This window comes from Neopelma chrysocephalum, unplaced genomic scaffold (genome assembly GCF_003984885.1).
Source record: "Neopelma chrysocephalum unplaced genomic scaffold, ASM398488v2 Primary Assembly neopelma1_42, whole genome shotgun sequence".
NCBI classification, from domain to species: Eukaryota; Metazoa; Chordata; class Aves; order Passeriformes; family Pipridae; genus Neopelma; species Neopelma chrysocephalum.
Window position 1 is genome coordinate 10,190,656 of NW_020897700.1, and position 15,084 is coordinate 10,205,739.

General features: G+C 35.8%; 1 protein-coding gene across 1 annotated transcript in view; it reads right to left on the bottom strand.

Annotated features, from left to right (window-relative positions):
- The window catches only part of TENM3 (teneurin transmembrane protein 3), a 1,346,985-nt gene that overhangs the window by 1,143,297 nt on the left and 188,604 nt on the right, over positions 1 to 15,084 (bottom strand). The window contains exon 3 of the mRNA XM_027676660.1: positions 6,469 to 6,520. The gene's annotated coding sequence lies outside the window, so the exon portion shown is untranslated. The remainder of the gene's footprint in view (positions 1 to 6,468; positions 6,521 to 15,084) is intronic.

Genomic DNA, 15,084 nt, shown 5'->3' on the forward strand with positions numbered 1-15,084 from the left:
CAGAAAGCAGTTCTTAGCAGAAGTAAATTATAATGAAATGTGAAACTTTAGAGACACTTTGACGACCAAATCTCAAACTGCAATATTGGTTAAAAATGTGCCTGAGATACCAGGAGCTATGACAGACTACTTCAGAAGCTAGAATGATTGCGAGTACCATTTTGCATTTGTGAGTTACAGAATTAGAATTGCAGGATGGGGAGGCGGCAAGAGGATATTGCTAGACTAAGCCTCATATTTAAGCAATATTTTGCGGATTTAAATCCCTCCCTATGTCTGAAATAAGCAAGTACCTTCAGGGGGAAAGACTTTAGTTTTGCTTTGCTTTGCTTTTTATTTCCTGTTTAGATATGCATTATGGCTCAATTTCTTCCTGACAGACACTCCTGACAGCTTACATAGTGTTCCGAGTTGTTCTTACAACCATGAGTGAACTAGAGATGCACAGTTTCTGAAACAGATGACTAACAAGAAGAGAGGGAAAACCAAACTCATTTTCAGCTTCAATTTGTTTTGCTCAATTGAAATAAATGATAGAATGAATAAGATAGCATAAGAATCAAATGTGAAAACCCTATGAAACAAAATAGCTCAGGCATGCACATTAACCCCCTCTTGGCTAGTTTACCAATTCCAAACTGGGGCTTCAAGCAAGAATGCATTTCTGCAAAAGAAGTTGAAGAAATAAACTGAATATATAGAAGTTTTGAAATGCAGCTAAGTAAGTTACAATTGCTATTAATCACTGTCTAGTTACATACAGTGCTGCTTTGGCATTAACAATTATTATCCCCATTTTGAGAGTGACAGAAGCAAACATTGTCAGTTGAGTATATTATTCTATCTCCTTAAATCACTTTGACTGGATTGCAGAACTTTGCAATATTGATATGAGTACTTCTCCTTTTCCAGGTAGAATAATGTAATACCTTTAAATGAATCCACAGTCAAACTGTTAAATTATGTGCCATAAAATAAGCATAGCTTGTCATTTATTTCTGAATATTATTGAGTATATTCTTAGGTTACTGACAGCTACAGTCCACAAATTGTGTAACAATTTGAAACATATTACAGTCATTTTCTCAAGCCTTATGTGCTAGCAATTACTATATGGCATCTTAAAAATGGTGTACTAGAAGGTTGAACCGTGAAACAACACAAAGCTCCAAAGTGCATCAGTAACTGAGGATAGCAGAGCATTTCAAAGAGAAACACTCACTGTAAAAGATAAAGAACAGCCAAGGAGGGGATTCTGTAAGATAAAATAAAACTGAAATCTTGGATCTTGAGCTGGGGAGGAAAGAAGATGTGGAAAGGGGTTACAAAGGAGAGCAGTTGGGGTACAATTCCTCTGGAGAGGCTAGAGGCTTTTTTCTCCTGCTGCATTTCCTGCTTCAATGGGACTCAATAGGAATCATGGAATCATTCAGGTTGGAAAAGACCAGATCATCAAACAAACCTAACATTGCCAAGATGACCATTAAACCATGTCCCAAAGTGTCATGTCTACACGTCTTTCATACTTTCAGGGATGGTGACTCAACCACTTCCCTGAGCAGTTTGTTCCAGAACTTGACAATACTTTTCAATATAGAAAGGACAAAAAGGCCGGGAGATTTATGCACTTTTTTTCTGAAATATGCAGCAGCTTCCAAACCAATCTGCTCCATAACACTTGCTGGAACTCAAGAGCGTGACAAGACTCAGACATGACTATGCGAAAAGCACACATCCTGAATCCCAAAGATAGGAGGGATGGTGGTAATAATTATACACAGAGACAGGAAGAGAGATTAAACAAGCAAAACTCCAAGTAGAGAAGATCAGTAATGTACTGTTGCTTACTGACAGAGACTGCTACTTGTTTTTTTAGAATGTATTGCAGAAATTTAAATTTTAATCTCTCAACTAGCATGCCAAATGAAAACATGAAAAGGCAGAAGAGATTCCTGTCATTTCTTTCTGTTGGACAAGTGAGGTTAGCAGGAGAATTTCTGTAGTCAGTTCCTGCTCCTTAGTTGAGGATTTATGTAAATCCAGATGATGAGGCTAAGCTGCCAGAAGAAGCTGTTTATAATTAAAAAAAAAATCCAAAGTCCCTGGAACAGAAAAAGCAGCAGAAGATTTGGGATTTATTCTTATTTTATAAAATTTCAAAAGAAGTAATTTTCATACTAAGAAGCCTTATTTCATAGATAAAGAATAAGAAAACATTTACAAATTTTTATACAGTTCTCAGTGCCAGTATAATGCTAGACTGTGCAAAGTTCAGAAAACAAAAGCAAATAAACTCTGAATATTTCTTTTCTCTGAATGAGTCAGGATAAAACAATTTAAGTGCATGTAAGGACATCACAAATAGAAAATAATTGATATTTTGTAAATCTAGATTTTTTAAAACGGATTGAGTGTCCAAAGACAGGCCAAGGGAAGTGCTGTATCACTCATCTATTCAGTGAAAATTTATGCAATTTAGTACATATTTCACTTAAAATGCATATTGAATCCACACTCACGGCTATAGACCTGTACTCTAACTCTGTTCTCCAAATTTAACTGCTAAACCTAAAACAGTTGTTTCTTTTTGGTTTACTGTGTCTGGAATTTCAATTCAACAGGACAGGAAGAAATTATTGATGCCCAGTATAACTCTCTCCTCATGAGTATGGCTCTCACTAGATGGAAGGTAAGAATTTACGTTTGCGTGGACACTTGATTCTGCTAACATTATTGGTAATATATCATACTCTGCTCACAAAGGAATATATAAAAAAGGATTGTTTCTTGTAATATTTTAAAAACATGAGAGATACTAATAAAACTTGCCTGGGTCTGGATACAGTCAGTTATAGGATTCTGGAGTACAGTAAGTAGAATGCATATTAATTGTGCCCTTCAGGGAAAAATCACCTACTACATTTTTAAAAAGGTAACTTCAGTTCTATATACTAAAGAAAGAAACAAGAACAAGGCTTAGTAATCTGAAGCACTAAGTAGTATTAATCCTAAACCCTTAAAGGATTAGAAATCCTGACACTTCACTATCATTTTCACTATACCCTAGGATTTCCTGATGACTAACTATAGGTAAACCTCTGCTCCATCCATTCTTGACTGTGGATCTAATTGAGGTGCTTAACCCTCTTTGTGCACTATAAAAGGGATGTAGGTGCCTACACCTGGTTCTGAATATCAGGTCTTGCAATGCCTAAGTGTGTTTACGTATCTTGCCCAAAGTCATTTTGTCTGCTAGATGACATCATCTCCTAAGTCGCATTGATTTTTCTTGAAACTAGGTTCCCAAATCACTTCACTCATTTGAAAATCACTATGTATGTCTGTCAAGGGATTCTCTGGACTCCATCTCTTTTTCATCATAACAGCTATTTCTGTCTTAAAGAAAGAGAATTAGTCACATAGCTGAAAATGGCAGTGGGGGGAACCGTATATTTTTTATCTTTTTCATCTTTTTCTCCTATTAGAAACATACCTGCTTGGCAAATGAGGTTTTAAACAAAATGGATGATACATGTTTGAATTCATAATTCTTCCTAATGCATAGGCAGTAAATAAAAAGTAACTGAAATGCTCTAGTACTTAATATATGTGCCTTTAAGGAGAAAAAAATTTAGGCATAAGCCATGTCATAAATAAATATTTAGCATACATGCCCTCAAGGCACTTCTGTCACAGTTTACTAGGAAGAGCAATATTTAAAGTGTTCAGTATAGAGAGGATTTGCCTAAAACAGAACACACTTGATTGCTCAATTGTGCTACAGCAAATAGTACTTATTTTTATTTTTCATTTTTTTACTGAAATTCAGAACAAAAATGTCCACCAGGTTTTTTCGGGTTTTTTGAAAGGTGAAAATACCTCTTCAAAACTGTTTTATATATTGAAATGGCTACAAGCTGCCTCACTACAGTAATGGAATTCAGAAATATGGAGAGTTATCTTCTTTGGAAATAATTGCTCTCAGTATTAAAATAGCATCCCTGAAATAATTCACTTCAATGAAATGTATTCATTTTGCTTTAAAATATCTCTAAAACTTCACATGCCCCAGAATTTCAGAAGTTAGGGGAAAAAAACACATTGCTATAACCACCTTTACAAGATATAGTCTGCCCATTCTTGCATTCCATGCATTTATTAGATGATATAAAAGAGAATAAAGTGATACTTGCCCTTTTCTGTCCCTGTCTTTAGTTTGTAACACTGCTGTCAATACTAGTAGTGCTCAAGAAAGCAGATTGAGCACAAAATAGTGTTTAACTCTCTTTTAAGCATCTCATGTCAGCCTTGTAAGACTCTATTCCTTTTATCTCTTGTCCTCATTTCCTATCATGTACGTGTTGTACACACGTGTTCATTGTATTTGTGTGGGGAAATATACCTATATATGTCAAAACTTGATGGAATAAACTCCTTTTCATCTGAAAGAATGGAAACTCATAGAAAGAGTATTCACTAAAAGTATACCCTAAAATAAACCCCATACTTGGGAATTAGTGTTATGTACAAATTAAAGTAATGACTTAGATATACAGAGTAGTGAGAATTGATTGCCATTTTTCTATCCCAATTAGAATAATTTATAATATACAGTACATCCTGTCAGATACAATGTGCTGACATCTTTACATGAAAGGACAAAAAGAGTAATACATAACAATAAACTCCCAGGACAGCATCAATTAACACTGCCAGACTAAGCAGTTCTTCTTACTTATCTTACTAGAGTGGCTTATTTAATAAACAAAACAAGACTTCTCAAGAGAATTGTAATGTCATTAGTTTTATTCTTCCCTTAACCTCCTATGCTGAATAGGGCTTTTTTTTTTCATAGTTAGATGTACCTGTCAGAAATGTGACATGTATTTGTATTTTCTCATCCTCATACTTTATGTCCTTCAGTGATGAGTCTCCTGGGCACCCGCAGTAGCACTCAAATAGGACCTTGGACTATGGAACCCTCTCTTTTCCCTCCTTTGTCCTTCTTTCTTTTTTTTAACTGTTCCATACTTTTCACCGCTAAGGTTTTTTTTCCTACTTTTACTGAATTATTTTCACTTAGGCAATACTATTTAAATCATGGCATGATCAAAGTCTACCTGAGGCACTTGGTAAAGTAATAAATTACACCAATTATATTTCTATATAAAGACAAAACCTGAAAAGAAAAAGTGAAAAATGGAACAAACTTGGCAACACATATTCACACACAAAAAAATCTGCCATTTTATAATATGATTTCCTTCATTATTTCCAAAGTATAATAGACTACTGAAAATTTGGAGGTTTTTGATGAATCTAAGCATTGCAGGTGTATTGGAAGAATACAAAGAGGGGTTGGGTAGCCCACTGAGGCAGAATGAGAATGGCTTCTCATGTCTCAAAAGGCTCTGGGATTTCAATCAAGAAGAAAAAATTAATTTCTAAATAATTTTTTCAAAGAAAGTCGAAAGAAACCAATAAAAAATTAATAAGAAGACCAAAGCCAGAATAGCAAACGGCTGAATATTTCAGGCATTCCTCAGACTTCTTTCTGGGAACACAGTATGTTCTGAGATGAGCCTCTGACTTTTCTTCTCAGCTTAGATACTCCACCTACTTGTTTTTGTCCCATAAAAGTCCAGTACTCAAGTGACATCTGCCACAATTCCCAAAAGTCTGTGGAATTTTTCTCAGAATTTCTCCCTCTCCTCCATTAATATCAGCAATTCATAAGCTATGTTTTGGGAGGCCAAAGTAATTATGGGACTTTGTTTTTTAAGGCAATGTAGAAAAGTATGGCTAAATATTAATTGATACGGGGCCTCCTATCCCTGTCAGTATATGCATTAAAGCATATGCATATATGATGTGACAGACTCTCAAAGTATCCAGTGTTTTAAAGTAAAGTAGGCACAGATGTGATGACTGGAACAATAAATTACTGTTCTTGCTTTTTTTCTGGTTACTAAATCCAAGTTTAGGGCAGACCACAATGTCCTTGTCATCTTCTCTAACTTGATGACTTAAAAATAACAATTTTAGTGAAACCTTGTCTCCTGTTACCTGTGTCCTTGAGAGACAAGAATATTTTCTATAAGGGTGGACAGAACAGTTTAAAAGTCAACTATTGCTACAGGAGACATGTTCTTTTAATTTTGCACAAAGAAAAATGCAGTAAAAATGTTACAAGCTTTTAATATTTTATTTTCATACATGAATCCTTTTTTTCTGCAGTTATCAAATTAATTAAGCTTATCCTTTCAAAAAAAAGTAAAGTGAAAATTTGTCTTTTATACATATACAGCTTCACAAATAGGAAGTCAAAGTCTATGTCAATTAATGTCATCTGTAATTCTCTGTTACCAGCCAGATAGTCAGAAAGAATTAACATTCTCCATTTTCTCTTCTAAATCATAAACCAGAAAGAATGATCATCTAAAACATTATTTTTAAGGAGGTCCTTACCTTTGAAGTCTTTTCAGTTCCTTTTGGCAATCTATTGAAATGTAATATTTACCTGTTCAAAGATAAGGTATTATTAGTGAAATCTCAGAAGGCACACCCAAAGTAAACCACATTCATTAGTTAGTTTAATATATATAGATTAATTTTAATTATGTTCCCTCTGTGTATTTCTATGATCCTCATCAAGGAAATTGCAGGGTTCATGAAATGCAGTATGCTTTTAGAATTGCCAAAAGGTTAAAAGAAATTATGCTCAATGTGATTCAGGTAGCTCCTAAATGCTGACCTCCCACTTATTTTTGCATTTACGGGCAAAACACCTTCATTAGTCTAAGCATACTTGTTCTATGTGGTAGCTACAGAATTTTCAACAATATCTGGAATCCAAGTTACTATGCCTACAGAGAATTTTGTAGTCCACCATTTTCCTGTATCTTGTTCCTTTCTTGTTTAGCACTTCCAGTTTAAGTTTCAATGGGTCAGGACCACTTTTTCTTTCTCCAATTGAACAATGTCTTGCAAAACAGAATTCTGTCTCAGAGGTGTTATGACACTAAATACATAAAAATAAATACTGTACAAAACTTGGCATATGGTAGTGTTGTATGGAACACACAAAGACTTAAAAAAATTTACTAATAGTTCATATTTCCTACTTACTGATCTATTTTCAAAAGTTCATTGAATTTTCTGAATCAAATAAGTTACCTTAACTTACAGACTTGGGAAACAAACAAAGAAACAAATCTGTTTCCACAGCTCTAGCACAAAAATCAACTTACTTCTCATTCTTTTCATGACTTCAATAATCACAGAATACATATTCTACTTCTTAGAAATCTTGCCTTACTTCCTGTTAGGTTGTAGCATTTGGAGGCATATCCCAGTAGAGTGGTAGTCTCATAAATGCAGCTCTCTGATAAGAGCACATAAATTTTACTGTCTCACTTCAGTGCATCTGTTGTTTTTCATTTATTTTCATCACTTTAAAAGTACTGAAATGCTAACTGAAACTTTCCTTTTGTCTTCAATGGGAAAACAGGAAATAATACCTCCAATAATACCCTCAATACTGTGAAACGTGAAGTATTTTAATGTATTTTAGAATGAAGACTTTCTATCATACTTCTCTAAACATCCAGGCATCCCTACAGGTGAAAGATAATCTGTTTTGCTTAATGGCAGTTTGTGGAAAGATGTCTAGGGGTAGAATTAGAGGAAACTGAGAAGTTATATTCACATCCTAACAGAAGCTTTAATGGTACAGAAATTATAGCTGTTAATCCCTGGATAGAGCGCGGTTGGCAGCTCCATGATGATTTCCCATAAAACAGTAAGCACCTGCTACAGTGGATAGAATGGATGATGGAGTGGAGATACCGTGGCCAGACTTTGTAAAAATCCTTTCAGGGAGGGGAACTCAATGGTACTTTGCAGCTGATAAACTGCCAGCACCTGTCAACCAGGGGAAATAGGAGATGTACTGCTGCTGAGCCAACAACTGTGGCGAAATAGCCCTCCTCAGATGAATTTAGTTCATTAAATACTAACTGTAACATTATTAACGCACACTTCTATCCACAAGTTACCAGCCTCCATAGTACAACCACCTCCCACTGGGCATGCACCCTATATTTTTTTGACTGCATCTTTAAAAGCTAAGCAAGAGAATTTTACACCAATCATTAACAAAGGTATGTATGACTAAAGTCACTCAAGCTCCACCTAAACATAAAGAAATAGTATAAAAGTAAGTCAATAATGGGGGAAAAGTGATGGAAGACTCCATCATAACTTCTGGTATCAGTAGATGGGCTGAAGCTGTCTTCTCTCCCATAGGTATGCCTTTGGGTAAGAACTGTACTCTATGCACACTGAATACTTTTATTCAGTGTATTGCTTTCAATATGTTTTTGCAGATACTATCACTAGCAACCCTCAAATCTTAATCTGTCACAATATTTTATTAATGAAGATTGTTATTCTGTGAACTGTCAATGTGAGTCCTTCACGGGCACTGGTAGCCGTTGGCAGTAGATAAAGTGGAAAGATCTGCTGAGGGGTCTCCCTTATGCTGTGGGCATGTTTCTTAGAACAAGTCAGTTGAACTACCCTCTGATCCAGCAGGACTGTTCAGTGAGTGGTCCCCATAACGGGTCACTGACAGACTGGTTGGGCACAAGGGTCTCGGCTTTCCTGGGATGGGGATAGACAAATAAAACATTAAAGAACCACAAAAATCATCTAGTTCCAATTCCCCTGCCTCGGGCAGGGACACCTTTCCCTAGACCAGGTTGCTCAGAGCTCCATCCAACCTAGCCTTGAACACCTCCAAGGATGGGGCATCTACAATTTCTCTGGGCAACCTGTTCCAATGCCTTAAGCACCCTCACAGGAAATATCTAATCTAAATGTACTCTCTTTCTGTTTGAATCCATTCCTCCTAGTCCTGTCACTACATGCTCCCGTAAAAGTCCCTCTCTTTCTTATAGGCTCCCTTCAGGTACTGAATCAATTTGTATTCATTTTATTACATTTTAAATTCTCTTTAACTTCGAATCATTTGGGAAAGTGGCAACATATCCTGACTTACCCGCCTATCCTGAATCCCTAACACATATCTATTCTTGTATTTAATTTTACTAGTAATCAAAGTAATATAAACAGAATGATTACATTCAATTTTATCCTTAGCTTCTCAATTAATCCTCTATAATTTTGATCAATATTAATACTAGTTCTTTTATACTTATCGTGAAATTAAGTAGGAAAATCTAAGTGACTCATAACTAATCAGTGTCAACCTGTTTCAGCAGCTGCCAACAGAAAATCCTTTTCTGATATATCCCATGCTAACCACTAGACTGAAAAGTTTGAAAATATATATATGTAATTTTAGCTCTTATTTAAAGTTTTTCTTTGGTTTTGCATAAGCTTTTTAATTTTTCTGTCTTAAATTTTCTGTTATAATAGAAAAATGCATGTGACATATTATTCTAAACATGATTACTTCTATAATATGTTTTAAAAATAAAAAATAAAATTAATAGAAATAGGACATATTATTATGACCTGTAATCATAAGCATAATTTTTAGGCTCAGCAGAAGATCACTCACTTTCAAAGTCCAGCAAGATTTTTAATATCTGGAATGATCTTACTATCTCTCTAAAAAAAAGTTGTCAAATAAGTACAACAGTAGTTGCAAAAAGAATGTTACAATCATGAGATAATACATGTGAATATAAGTAATATTTCTAAATATTGTCTTCCTAAGGAAAAAAACCACAGAATGCATACGTTCCAGTCAGGAGGAAAGAAGAGGAATTCCTTAGGCTACTCCCCAGAACTATCACAGTTGTTCTGCTCTTACACAGTCTTACTAGAGCAGCCAGTCTAGTCAAAAAATCTTTTTTATTCTTGGGCTATCTCAGTTTCTGCAGACAATTTATTTCTTTTAAAAGAAAAGAATTGTCTTGGGGTTTTTTTTGTTGTTGTTTGGGGGTTTTGTTGGGTTTTTTTTGCGTGTGTGTGTGCAGTTTTTGTTATTTGCTTGTATTTAATATATTTTCTAAAATGCAGTGAGCAGAGGAGAAAAGCTTTGTACCTCTTTTCTTTGACTTTCTAAATAATGGATCTTACCTGATCTGTTAGGACCAAAGGTATATAACTCTTCTGTGATCCTCAAGAGTTCTATGGTAATTTGCTTTGCATATACTGAAACTGCAAAATAATTACTACTCATTCCTTTGCCTCCCTCATTACAGCCAATATGTAAGTGTTCACACACATCGAGTGACACATGGTGGTATAGAGATGAAACAAGTAGAGTGTCCTTAAAAATCCAAACTTTACACAATAGCATACAACATACTTAAAGATTATGAGACTTAAATAATTGTCAATAATTTAAAACAAATAACAGTTTACCTTCATAAAAATTTTAAAGAAATTTAGATCTTGACAACCAGTCACCTTTATTTTTTTTGAGAAGATTAGAAATAAAATTGATAATAGGAGTACAAGCACCATAATTTGGATTTACATAAAGCCTTTGATAGTGTCTCAAATGATAGTCTTCATCTTAAACTGGAAGCAGGAAAGACTCAGGTTAAACATGGGAACAGATAAAGAACTGATTAAAGTAAAGTGATTAGAAAGTAAAGTGTTGAAAAGGGCCACAGGGGAGTCAGTTCTCAGATCTTCATTGCTTCTAATCTACATAAATTACCCAGACAGAGAAACTAGCTGTAGAATTGCCAAACGCACTGATGACTTACGACTGAAATGAAGTAGCAAGTGGAAAGCAACAGAATTAAATGATAATTCCCCTTGGAAAATGGTTTACATATTAAATGGAAAACAAAATTTAAGAATAATAAATATAACATACAAAGTATTCCCTATCTTTCCTTAGAGAAGCACAAGAAGCGTACTTGTAAATATTATACAAACTTAATGGAACCTTTCTGAACCTGTCTATTGAAAAACTAAGAAACTGGGAAGAAACTCCTGTATACTGCAGCTCTAGAGAGGGGCGGGTGGGGGCGGGGAAGCTATCATTTCAGAACAAAACATGTGATCATAACTGTTGCAGTGGTACAAAAATAACTAATATTCAATTCCTTTCTTTTTGCACTCTTAAAGCAAAGAAAACACAAAAAAGGCACCCACCTTGCCCCTGTCCCGACCCCCTGTGTCCCTCAACATTATGAAAAATTTCCAGTAAGGAAAAATGAAACATTTCACAATGAAAAATAACCCTTCTGCACATAATTATGGTTGGGGGGGTTGTGTTTGGTTTTGATTTTTTGTTTGGTTTTGTAGCGGGTTTCTGTGGCTAGGTTTTGGTAGTGGGGGAAACTATAATGGTGGCTTCTGTTAGAAGCTGCCAGAAGCTTCCCCTGTCTGGTGGAGCCAATGCCAGCCGGCTCCAGGATGGGCTTCCTGCCGCTGGCCAAGACCAAGCCAATCAGGAGTAATAGTAACGCCTCTGTGATAACATATTTAAGAACAGAGTTATTGTGCAGAGGAAAATTCCAGCCAGGGAAGGGAGGAGTGAGAACATGTAGACACCAAAGTCAGTGTAGAAGGAGAGGCAGGAGGTGCTCCAGGCGCTGGAGCTGAGGCCCCTGCAGCCCGTGGTGCAGACCATGGTGGAGCAGCTGTGCCCCTGCAGCCCATGGAGGACCATCAAGGTGCAGTGACCCACTTGCAGCCCAGGGAGGAGCCCAAGCTGGAAATCTGAAAGACACTGTGACCCCATGGGAGGTTCAAGATGGAGCAGGGTCCTGCTGGAGACCTGCAGCCTGTGGAGGGAGGAGGCCATGCTGGTGCAGGTTTTTCCTAGGTAGGACTTAATGGCCCTGTGGGGGATCCACCTTGGTACAGCTCATTCATGAAGGACTGCACCCCATGGAGAAGTGAGCCATGGGACAGCAGTTTCGTGAAGAACTGTTGCCTGTGGGATGGACTCATGCTGGAGAGGTTTATGGAGGACCATTTCTCATGGGAGAGACCCCATGGGAGCAGATGAGAGCACTCTCCCTGAGCAGTGGCAGAAACAACAACTGACCATAGTCCCCATTCCCTGCCTCCCTGCACTGCTGGGGTGGGGGAGGAGGTGGAACTTGGAAAGAAGGAGGGGCGGGGGGGAGGTGTTTTTAAGATTATTTTATTTCTCATTCTTTTGCTCTGATCCTGTTAGTAATAAATTTAAGTACTATCCCCACTTTGAGTCTGTTCTGCCCATGATGGTGATCAGTAAGTGACCTCTCCCAGCTCTATCTAAACTCATGAATCCTTCGCCCTTTTTTTTTTCCTCTCCTCTGTCCAGTTGCAGAGGGGAGTGAGGGAGCAGCTTTAGTGGATACCTGGCATCCAGCGAGGGTCAACCCAATACAGGTGGGTTTTGGCTTAGTTTGGTTTGGGTTTTTTATTCTTGCAACACAGTAAAGTAATATAGTACACAGTAAAGTACTATAGAAATGTTCAGGATCAGACTTACAGGAAAACATCTATCTATACATTACTGATATAACAAATATAACCTAGTCAAAATGCACAAACACTGAAGCAATTAGAAAATACATGTTAGACATGATGAATGAATCTCACAGGAAGTCAAGTATGATGATGCTCGCTGTCACTGTAATTTGACTCATGTACTACACTATAAAAATAGTGTTGTAATTATGTTACTTCTATCCTTCTGAAGCCTTTGAAATACTTCTCGTATAATAGAAACATAGGACAATGAAGAAAATATTAGTTCAAAAATCTAAGTATACGGGTCATTACATTTTATTATTTTTTTTCTGTAACTGATATTCTAATCTTGACTCAGTATCATATCTTGCCTCCATCCATGTCTCCCTCTGAAAGTCATAGTATTTGATCTTAGTTTGTACAGAGAATTGTCAGAAAAAAAATTGACTGCAACAGAAATGGCCACACTCAAAGAAATAAAAAATTAAAACAGGAAGAAAAATTATGTGTAACACAGCTACATAATTACATGTACATATGGTCCTCGAGACAGCTGCATAAACACAATGGAAGCATAAGGGTTTATAGTGTTGATGAAATTGCATTCCTGTGTCCATTTGAATGGTAGCTGAAGTGGCAATTTTAAGTCCAACACCTGCAAACTATTTTCGTACACTACACATAAGAAATTATGATCAAGAGATGTTTGTATCAGGGCATACAGCTAAGAATTGGGGGATATGAATTTGCATGTAGGGAGAAATGAAGAGAAAGTAAGAGAAGGAAATTTATACATATAGATTTTCAATATTTGGGTAATGAATTTAATATCTCTCAGTGCCCACCATTTTAGAAATACTTGTCGTTTGATAGACAACTTGATATCAAATACAGAAGGTTTCTCTGTTTAATATTCCATTGCTAATACTTGCTTTGCTTTTTAAAGGTCATTAACGTTTTTGACAACATTAATTTGAAAGCTGCCTGAATAACACAGAAAATTAATGTAAAATGAACATCTGTGTAAGTTGACAACACACAAAATTGTTGTGGTCTTCAGAGATGACTCCTCCTGGCTGTTTTCCCCATTGATCAGTTCAGCGTAGCAGGAGAAAAGAGCCCAAATAGAAATTCATAATTATTTTTTATGTTCTAGGAAACAGAAAAATTTTGGTCATTTTTCCTTCACTTTTATCAGTGGCATCCAGCAACCAGACAGCTTCCTGGAGAAAACTAGGGACTGCTAAGATCAGAAAAGCAAGTCTGTTCATTCTTTTTGTACTTATGCTAAATATAAGAAACAAACAGTACGGTCTGATACAAATGGCATAATAAATTTTATGAATCTAGTCTAGCATTTGTAATTCTTTAAGAAGCTAAGCATTGAAGAATTCTCTCTTCATTTTGAATTTGGACCAGTGATAAAAACTTCATCTACAGACATAATTCTTTAAAGAAAAAAACAGACGACCTTGTAAGACTATCAAAACCAAGATGCTCTCATAAGATCATCTAGTGATATTCCTGGTCTTCAAGACAAAAGCAGAGAATTCCTTTAAAGAAACAAGGTTAAATGTAAAACCTATGTGTACAAAGCTCCTAGGGAAAGAACTTTCTAATGGAATCCCAAGTTGCAAGTCTGGGCATTTCCCTTAACATACATTTGGAATATTAGGAAGACAGTGTATACTTTAAACTCGCATAACTTAGTTGTGCTGGTTATGCCCTAAACTCACATAACTTCTTAGTTGTGCTGGTTATAGCACATGGATTTATGATCTTGTAAAATCCAGCTACTTAGAAGTGCCATATGTTTTAAGAAAATAATATAGCATCATAATACTGCACATAATTGTGTGGTTAATAGTTAACCTATGGTAGAGAGGACAACCTATGTACATACTATTATAATTAGGGTCAGTTAGACAGGTAAGTCTAGACTGACATCTACTCCACATGTAACAATCAGAAATATTCCCTCAACATTTATTTTGTGATCTGTTAAAGTAATGGATTTGTTCTTTGTTTCACTCTTCTTGGTTTTGTTTTTGTTTTTTATTTTCTTATTAATTTTTTAAGTGTATATGACCACTTACTAATGAAGACTGGATGGTCAGCTTTTATAGGCAGACTACCACGTTGCTTTTGGGATTTTATACTTAACAGGAGTTGAAGGTCCTTAATAAAAACAAAAGATAGCATCTTCTATCACTTGGTATATCTTCATAAACCAGGATTATGTTCTTATTATGCTTCTACATTCTAATTACGATCTTATGATTCCTTAAAAATATAACTCTTTTATTCCAAACTCTTATAACGTAAGAACCATGAGTTACCTGAGTAATGTACTGACAAAAAAAAAGCAAATCTCCTGAGAGTGACATAGCAAGTGTTTGCATTTGGCACAAACCATTGCTCTTGTATACTTGAAAATAATATAAATTCATTCACTTGTGTTAGATGAAATATTAAACAGTATTGAGGTGTATGAGTGCATTATTATTTGCATCTTGGTATTTTGTTTCCCAGCAGTTAATTGTGATGAGGAGGCATCATTTAAAACTTGATATGTAATTGAATAACTCTATTCAAATACGAGAGTGCTAGAAACATCTTTGTCAGCAG